Source organism: Cryptomeria japonica, chromosome 4 (genome assembly GCF_030272615.1).
Source record: "Cryptomeria japonica chromosome 4, Sugi_1.0, whole genome shotgun sequence".
NCBI classification, from domain to species: domain Eukaryota; kingdom Viridiplantae; phylum Streptophyta; class Pinopsida; order Cupressales; family Cupressaceae; genus Cryptomeria; species Cryptomeria japonica.
In genome coordinates this window covers 611,999,204-612,009,868 of record NC_081408.1, presented here as the reverse complement: position 1 = coordinate 612,009,868, position 10,665 = coordinate 611,999,204, and positions in this window count along the sequence as shown.

Genomic DNA, 10,665 nt, shown 5'->3' with positions numbered 1-10,665 from the left:
CATTACTTGGTTAATTCCAAAACTGGGGTTTGACCTAAAGGCAAACCCCCAACCCCAACCCATTTTCCTCTCTTTTCTATGTGTAGGTTGCAGGTGCATAGTTGTACTTTTGGATTCAAGCTTCATTTGTAGAGGCAGAAAAACCCTTTTCATTTCGAAGACTATTGGAGGACTGTGTACATTCCCGCCACGGTCCGAGCAACTTTTCATCAATTTCACAGGATGACTTTGTCTCGGCATTTTATAGCCAGATCTAGGTGCACAACTTCATCCCATATTCTGATCTCAAGTTATAATTGATTCTTTGTTAGTTTTACACTACATAATTCAATCAGATTCCTTTCCATTTCTAACAAAAAAGAGGGGATCAACTTAGCATACCCAATTCATTCAAAATTCAATCTACCATCTTTGTGTGGAGAGATTGAATCTAGTGAATTATCCTCCCCCCTTTCTAATGTAATGGTGAAAAGTGCTTGAATGGTAATTGATAGCGAAACTCTCATCTCTCTTTGAGGGAAAGGGTAGTTTCCTTCTTGATTTATCATTCACCATTTTCCCACCATTACATTTTGGTGAACCCGACATCTTGCATGCATCTTGCATGCTTTCCTTTGAAAAAAATTGCATATTTTTCATTTAAAAGTTTTAACTTTCTGCAAACTTAGTGGTTAAATAATTAAAAACCCTAGTTTTTAAAATCAAAATTGGAATTGTGATTTGTAAAAATTTCTTGTGGTTATCTTAAATCTGAAAAATTGCTTTGTTTGTCAAATTCAATTTTATTTACAATCAGATTTCTAAACATTTTCCAAGGTGTCCCTATCCATTAGGTTTGACCTTTTTCAAAATTGCAATTTGATTCCTCTTTTTCTTAAAAACCATAATAAGGTCCTATTTTCACATTTGTGTCTTCATTTCGCCCATCTAGAGATCGTAAAATTCACCAATTTTTGGTTGCTATCTTTAAAATCATCCTATATCCATCCCTAAAAATTTTCAAAAAAAGTTTGTCGGACCATGTGCGTTCCTGCCACGGTCCTCGACTTTTTTCCTGAAATTTTGGGAGACTATTATGATTGTATTTAATAGCCTAAATCCACCCCTAAATCCATAAGATTGGCTGATTTTATTGATTTTTGATCCATCCAGAATTGGAAATACCTCCCAAATTCAACATTTCAAATTTCAAGAAATTTTTTTTAATTAAGAGGTTAATTATAGTCTGTTCTGATTTTAAAAATTCTAATTTTAAAATTAAGTGGTATTCCCTTGGCCCTAATTTTAAAATTATGATTTCCTTTCATTTTTGGAAATTGTGTCATCCTCTTCCCTCAACAAAGTTCAAATTGTGTAATCACTATTTTCTTAAATTTTGCATTAACCAATTTTGTAAGCTTTGTTCCACAATTCAAAATTCAAATTTTCCCTCTAGTGCATGAGTTTTACCTTTATTAGTCCTACCTATTCTATCTCCATTAGACGAACCATTAGAATTAAGGCTTCCCAAGGTTTAATTACCGAGGAGATGGAGCCTAATTTGAGTGACTTCTTTAATGAGGATCATGCTAATTCTTCCCATCCTAATCATGTTCCTATTCACCCCATTGATGGATCCCATGATGAAGAAGAAGCCCTAACTAGGGTATCTTTAGATCAACTTTCCACATTGGACAATCAACTTAATAGTTTTCAACAATGGATATCCCAAGAATACCCTAATAGTGAAGCTCTATCATTAATTGAAGATCTTAAACACATGCTTCAAGGTGATAAGAATGGAATTGATATATTTCATAGCATTGCAATATTGTTGATTCTAATGTCACGCCTATCAAGAGTTGTGTCAAAACCCTAGGTTACTCACAACCTTCAACACAAGTCAATTCCTCTATTCCTTTGACTAATCTTATGACTAGTATTCCTACCTTCACATCTAACATCATGGCTACTTCAACTCAAAATATCATTCCTACAACCATAGGTCATGAGGGCAATCCCTCTTTTTCATTTAATCCTCCATCTCTACCTATGTCTTCCATGAGTGTTCCTATTATTCCTCAACCAATCAGTGTGACACAAGGGGGAAATTCCTTCAACAACTTTATTCCTCCTTTAAGTGTCCTTTTTCCTACCCAATCATCACCAATGCCTACTTATCATAGTGTCCCACCACCTTATTCTCAGTCCATGCCTTCTTTCAACAACATCACACCACCTTCTCAATCATCTATGTCTAACATCAATTCTTCCATCGAAATGACAATCAACAATCTTGCTCAAACCGTGTCTTCCTTGCAACAACAAATTGCTTCCATGAGTCAATCCAAGTTTAGTGTGCCCACCTTTGATGTCGCAAGCCCACTTTCTCTTGATATTTTTAGAGTCATGCCACCTAAACATGTGGAGATCTGTCAATTATAACTCTATAATGGAAAAGGTGATCCTCTTACGCATGTCAAAACATTTCAATCCTTGTGTACTGATTTTGCTTATGATCAACGATTGCTTGCAAAATTGTTTACAAGAACACTAAGAGATAAGGCCTTACAATGGTATTTCTCTCTGTCTTCTTATTCTATCACTTCCTTTCAAAAATTAGCAAATTCTTTCATTCAACAATTTCAAAACAACATTGGTCCTAAAATCACTTTGACTAATTTAATGCATTGTAAACAAGGTGTTAAAGAAAAAGTGTCTGATTTCATTGGTAGATATAAGCATTTGTGTGCTCAAATTTATTTTCATGTGCCTGATAATTATATTCAAAGAATTTTCATTTCTAATTTACAAAATATATCAGGGAAAAGCTTCTTTTGTCTGATTTTACTTTCTTTCCACAATTGTGTGCAACACTCCACAATTATCAACTGGTTGTGAGTCAAATGGAGCAATCCACTCTTATGGCTCTAAGTGATAAGGGGGAGAGTGTTCAACAACTGTTTGTGAATTTCAAACCAACAAAAAGATTCATCAAGTTCAATGATCCAATCAACAACAACCATGTGAATGCTACAACAGGTGTGCCTTCTATTTTTAAATTTTTCCAAACAGAAAGACAATTTACTACTTTGAATGAATATTTACATAGTATTATGTCTCAGTTGTTGCACATAAATGTTATCAAACTTCCTCCTATAAAACAAATTGATCCTTCCAAACTTGCATCTCCTTATTTTGATAACCATTCCTTTTGCCAATTTCATCGTCAACCTGGTCATGATATTGAGAAATGTTTTGCATTGACAAATAAGGTTCAAGACTTGATCGATAATAATACTATATCTGTGGCAGGTGTGAATGATAAAGGGAATAAATCAGTTGCTCCTCCTAATCAAAATCTTAATATTTTCACTGATCCCTTGCCATCTCATGCCTCTAATGTTATTGAGACTATGCCTAATTCTCTCACTTCTGAAGAATTCACCTTTATGGTTCCAAACTTGGTTAATATGGTAAAAACACAGGATGTGCCTAAGGATCCTTGTATCAAATTTGACACTAGCGAGACCATTAGACCACCTGATGGCCCTTTATACATAGTTGCGAAGGTTAAGGATATCCCTTCCTATGGTGCCCTGATTGATCCCTATTGCATGGTTAATGTTATAACTGAAGAGTATCTTTTCACTTTATGATTGTATAAACCAATAAATGATAATTATAATGTGGTTGTGAAGTTATTTTATGGCTTCTCTTGTCCTACCATTGGTTCTATCACCCTTCATGTTGAAGTTAATGCTAAATCCATGGATGTTGACTTTGTTATCATACCTTCTTCTAAGCAATTTTGTGTGAAGTTGGGCCATCCTTGGCTATCTTTCATGAAGGCTATTGCTTCTATAATCCACAAGTGTCTTAAATTTCCACCTCCTTCCCCTTATCGAGAGAAGAGGCCTTCTTCTCTTATTGTTCAACCAAAAAGACCTCAAACTAAACCTTCCACTATCAAGGAGAAAAACATTGCTACTTTTTCAAATGTTTTTCCTCCTTCTCACCCTTCCACTAAGACTCGACAAAATCTTTGTACGAGAGAATGCTGATGAAGACACCGTGTTTGAGCTCGTGAAGCTATCCGTCAAAAAACTCAATCTCCTCAGACTCCAATAGTTGACATGATTCCCTTTTCTCCTAACCAATATATTCAACCAACATCTCTGAATCATAAGTTGCATAAAACATGTGATGGTTTTACTCCTATTCATCTTCTTGCTCCTCTTTCTCTAAACTCTGATGAAGAAATGGGTGAAAATGTTATTCATAATGGCAATTTACAACTCCTAATGCTTCTAATAGTGAGTATGAGTATGTTGATGTGGAAAATTATTTATCAAATGAGTTTTCACAAACCCCAATCCTAGCTTTTAGAATCAAACAAAGTGACTTACAACATGAGCATAGTCCTTGTTTGGATCTTGTGATAGCTCCATCTACTATGCTCAATATCGCTCCTCTGGCGTGTTGCTCTCCTTCTCAAAATAGTGGCCAGCAAGATCAGGAGGTGGATGCCATGCTAGATTAGCAATATTAGTACTGTAAATCTTTCTCTCTCTCCTTTTTTTCTCTTTGTGACCATTCTTCTATGTGTATCCATGTTCTTCTAGTGTTTCCTTAATGTCTACATGGGGATGATGCAAAGCATTAAGATCTTCTCTTGGTCTCTTTCATGTTGACTCAAAAGACATGCTCTCTTCCCTTTCTTCTAATGTAGTGTCCTTCTTTGGGGAATGAAGATTATTATATGCACATACATACATGCTATACATGATTTATCATACAACATACTGACCCTGAGAAAAGCGACACTACCTCATGTTTTGTGTTCAATATCCTTGGGTTTATACCTCGATTGGGGGCTAAATCCTGGTGATAATGTGCCCCTCTCTTCTCTCTCTTGGGTGTATCCTACCTTAAAGCAATCGCTCTCGATAAGGCGCATGCAATCGCTTTAACTTGGGGGCATTCACTCTTCTCATATTTTTCTTCTTGTGATACTTAGAATTACTTAGCGAAGTTTGTTTTCTTTGTAATCTTTTTATCCTTGCTTTCATGACTCATAGTGAAGGGAACCTTGCTACTTGCAGTCATGGTTCTCCCCTTCTCGATATTCCCTTTTCATTTGTCAATCGAAGTTGTAAGATCCTAAGTCCACTGGGGGTTTGGTGCATCTTGCCTCCTTGATGTGGTGAAATTCTTTCAATCTTATTTTCTTGTACTTTACCAATCGTATTGGCGTACGCTTATACTCCCGCTAAAGTGGGGGCTAAATGTAGTGTCATAAAATTGTGACCCTATCAATTTTTTACTCTATTAGGGTCCTCACGCATGCGATTTCAAATCCTCTATCCTGATCAGAGACCGGAGATTGCTCGACTTGTGGAAACAACTTCTTCCTTGGCCTCTGCATCACCCCATCTGCACTCTCCCCTAGAGAAAGGGATAGGATAGTGGCATGGCACCACTATCCCGCCTTGGATAGGGGCATGGTGCCACTATCCTCTCAGGATAGGGGTGTGGCGACCCTGTCTTTCCCCTATTTTGGGGTAGGACCCTTCCTAGGGTTGCATTGCTGGTTGTTCCTCGGGCGGGAAACTCCCCCAATGTCGGCCCATGATGAAATTTAGACCCACTAACATGTATTTAAAGGGAATTTGTCCTCTCATTTGCATAAGTTCAAGAGGTCGAAGTTAGAGAGATTCAAGTTGCATGAATGATCAAGCATTCAAGAATTCAAGCATTCAAGCATTCTTTTCCAACATTGAGCATTCTCAAGTGTGCCTTCAAGGCTAGGTCTTGCATTCAAGTCAAGGATTCAACCATTGAAGAGTAAATTGATTTCAACATTCAATTCCACACAAGCATTTCTATCAACATTGATACTACAACCTCCCTTGAGGTGATTTACAATTTAGCCTTTCATTTACATCTACTTTCAAGTACATTCTTTCATTACTTGGTTAATTCCAAAACTAGGGTTTGACCTAAAGGAAAACCCCCAATCCCAACCCATTTTCCTCTCTTTTCTATGTGTAGGTTGTAGGTGCACAACTATACTTTTGGATTTAGGCTTCATTTGTAGAGGCAGAAAAACCCTTTTCATTTTGTACATTTTTCAGAGGACCGTGTACATTCCCACCATGGTCCAGGCAACTTTTCCTCAGATTCATAGGGCGACTTCATCTAGACATTTTATTGCCAGATCCAGGTCACAGCTTCATCCCATATTTTGATCTCAAGTTATAATCGATTCTTTGTCACTTTTACTCTACATAATTTAATCAATTTCCTTTCCATTTCAAACAAGAAAAAGGGGATCAACTTAGCATACCCAATTCATTCAGAATTCAATCTACCATCTTTGTGTGGAGATTGAATCTAGTTTCCTTCTTGATTTATCATTCACCATTTTCCCACCATCACACTTTCAATAAGATGTTAGTATAGGTGTCTTCTTTTCAATAAAGGATTGCTAAATTGACTTATTTTATGCAAAATTAGTGATATCTCAACAAAAGGTCATCCCAATGAAGTACAAATTCAATGGATATCTTTCTCCCACTAAGTTGCACTCACTAGATTGGGACATTATGGATGCAGATCTAAGAAATGTAGACCTGGAGGATTTCTTGACGAGAATGTCAAAACCTGATTGGAGAACCCAATGGGCTACATCTCTAGTATGCTCTCAATTGGTGCTAATAGCTATATTTACTATTTCTTACCAATCTTTTGACCTAGTCATGGCTTGTGTTGCAGATTAACACATGAGACGAGATTTTATGTTCCATTGGGGCAGATCATCCTAGGTATTTCTCCTAATTCCATAGAAGTAGTATTCCTCATTCAAGGACATGAGCAATATGCAAAAGTGACGATTACTCATGGAGAGAAATACTATACAGAAGAGAAGAATCTAATGATACACATTAATTGAATAGTTCTAGGTGAAGAGGTGATAAAACAAGTTTTGACTTTATATGAAGCTCTTAAAATTTAGTTGAAGGTTTTTCATGCAATTTTATCAGGAGATTGGGAAGAGGGCATAAGCAATTAAGATTCCATTCTTACGTGGGATGATTACCTTCCTATCCTTCGCATTATCAAGAACATAACCAGTGAATCTAATGAGAATTTCAGCCCTTTCCATGTTTGGATTGTTGCTAGATCTATTGGATTCAATACTTTTTCAATGTATGGTTAATTTGGTTAGTTATTGGTTGGTGAAACCCTATTCTAAATTACACCATTACAGTGCTATAAGGCAATGATCAGAGGTTAAAAAAATATCAACCCTAGCAATTGAGTGATTCGATTTTAAAGGGCATAACTTGTTGAAAATTGGTGTCTCAAACTTACTGATTGAAATCATGAGCAAATGTCAGTTGATCTCTGAATTGAAAAATCATTGTTGATAACCTTTTTTTTATTGATCATCTTCGAAGTTGATAACCTATGTGTTATCCGTTCACCTGAAGTAGTAGGGATATCTGTGTAACTTTTTATTTCAGTAAGATACTCCAGCAGCTCATAGAAGTCACAATATTTGATCGATAAAGCTTTTTTCAGTAAGACCTTATTAGAGTCTTCATGACATGGAGAAGGTTTGGTGTAACATCAAATTTTTCTATGATGCCCAAGCTCTCAACCAAAGTCATGTGCTATACTGAGGAGCTCAAGTTCGAATATAGTCTTGAAGAAGATGAAGGAATGGTTCTTCCCATCACCCCACATGGATTTTTCAGTAGTCTCAGGTGTAGTGTGGGATAAGGTCAAAGACGAAGGGATGGTTCATCCCACCATCTGACCATCCCACAATCACAATAGGAGAGGTGGGACCATGGCTAACTCATGCAAAGTTGAAATTTGATGATTAGTTTGAATAGAAATAGTTGTCGATAGCCATGACCAAGTGTGAAGCGACATGATGAGCTGTGTGCAGGTGATTGGTGGAAACTAGAATGACTTAAAGGTAGCAAGAGAGATAACATGTCGTGTTATTGACAATTTGAGGAAGTTTGATAGTTGGTAACAAGGTAACTGACTTGAACTGTATTTTAATAGAGATATATAGTAACGTCAAAAAAATGGTTATAAGGTGAGATCATGTGTGAATGAATTCTATCATTGTGCAGAGCATTGAGACATCAATTTGGTAATTCTCTAAGCAGAATTGGAAAGCCACTTGTAAATGTAATCTTTTGTACTACTGCTACCTGAAAAGAAACCAAATCAAAAAAATTTAACTTGTATGTAAATTGATTTTACTGTAATACAAGAGATGGCTTTGGTGTGTGGGTTTTTCACTCATAAGGGTTTTCCCACACGAAATTTGGTGTACATTTTCTATGTTGGATTTTTTCATGTTGCTCTATTTTGTCTTGTATTGTGTATCTTAGTTGTTGTAATTTGAATTAATTGAAAACTCATTTGCTTCACTTCTCTAACAAATTCACATTAGGAAGGTGTTTTATGCACTACTCTTTCCTTACAAGTGGTATCAGAGCCTGGCCAGTTGTGTTATCCTTGTGGGTAGGATGGGTTTTTTTGCGTAAATTTTGTAGTGGAAGTTTTGTAGAGGTTTGTTTGCAATTGCACACTAAGATGGTAAGCACATCAGGAAGAGTGTACATTGAGAAAATCAATGGCGGCAATTATGATTTATGGAAACTCAAAATGGAAGACTTGTTGGTAGATAGAGATCTATGGGTTGCATTGTCTGGATTAAAACAAGTAGGTCTGAAACAAGAAGATTGGGATCTCGCAGATAGGAAGGCCAAAGGGCTGATTATATTATGCCTTTTCGATTTTGTTCTCTTAAATGTTCATGAGGAGAAGACAACAACTTATTTTTGGAAGAAACTTGGTGATATTTATCAAGGAAAATCTCTAGTAAACAAGTTGATCCTAAGGAAGAAGTTATACTCCTTGAAAATGAGCATAGGGACATATGTAGTATACCATTTAAATTCTTTCAACATGATTGTTGCATAGTTAACTTCTGTGGGAGATACGATTAAGGATGAGGATCGTTGTATGCTTATGTTGTGTTTGTTTCCAGCACATGGGACCATCTTGTGATGGCTATTGAGAGTACAACAACCACCTTCAAAATGGAGGATGTGGTTTCTTCATTGCTCTCAGAAGAGGCACAGAGGAAGTCTTTTGAAATGGACAAGGAGGCCCTTATTGTTTAGGGAAGATCAAAAGCTAAAGGCAAACAGAAGGACAAGAAGTCCAAATCCAAATCAAAGGAGAGATCAAAGTCTCCTGGGAAGAAGTCCAAGGTGAAATACTGGAATTGTGGGTAGACTGGTCATATCCAAAAGGATTGTAAAGAGGAGAAATAGAAGAAGAAGAAGAAATCTACTTATACAAAATCTTCTCAAAGTGATGGAGATGCCTTCATTGCTGCCTTGGCAACACAAACAACTCACAATGTCTAGTTGATCGATTTTGGTCCATCTTTCCGCATGACATCTCATAGACAATGGTTTTCTAAGTATGAAGAGTATGATGGTGGAAAGGTTTACCTAGCAAGTGATTCATTTCTTCAAATTGTTGGTTCAGGAAGAGTCAAAATTCAGTTTCTTGATGGAAGAATGAAGGGAATTAATGGCATAATGCACATACTAGGTTTGACTTGTAATATTCTTTCTTTTAGTAAGTTGAATGATGTTGGTGTGCAAGTATTATTCTCAGGTGGTGGTTGTAAGATGAATAGAGGCTCTATTATGTTGGCTAAGGGTGCAAGGATTGGTACTCTGGTCAAGTTGAATGCATAGTCTGTTCAATGTTACAGTGTCTCTGGAAAGTCAGACAAGGCTACCTAGAAGAAGAAAATTTGCAAGTTCAATGGAAGTCAAACTTCCTGCTTAGAAAACCATGCTTTGTCATCATTGACTTGGCTACATAGGAGAAAAGAGCTTAAAATCTCTAAAAAATAAAAACCTAGTAGGGGGGCTTGATGATTGTAATTTTGAATTTGAATTTTGCAAAAATTATATAATGTGGAAAGCAACACTGTGTTTCATTTTATTCCAATCCTCATAAATCTTCTAGTTTATTGGATTATATTCACTCTAATGTATTTAGTCCAGTTAATGTTCCTTCGTTATCGAATTCTAGATGTTTTTTTCTCTTTTATAGATGATTATTCAAGAAGGGCATTTGTGTATTTCATAAAACATAAATCAGAAGTGTTCTATCGATTTAAGGAGTTTAGATCCTTGGTGGAAAATCATAATGGTAGGAAAATTATATTCTCGAGGACTGATGATTGTGATGAATTATATTTTGTAGAATCTGATCAATTTTGCAAAGATCGTGGAATTAAATAGCATAAGACCACACCTTAAACTCCACAACAAAATGGATTTGCTGAAAGGCTAAATAGAATGTTAATGGAAAAGGCGAGAAGCATGTTGAGTAGTGGTTGTTTGGAGCAAAAGTAATGGGCCGAGGTTTTGCCTACTACATGTTATTTACAAAATAAATCTCCCACTTCAACATTGGTGGATAAAAAGCCCATGGAAGCATGGTCTGTAAAGAAGCCCTCTCTTAGACATATTGGTGTCTTTGGCTATGAGGCATATGTGTATGTGCCTAATATAAATAGATCTAAGTTGGATAACGAGGTTGTTAAGTATATCTTTATTGTCTATTACT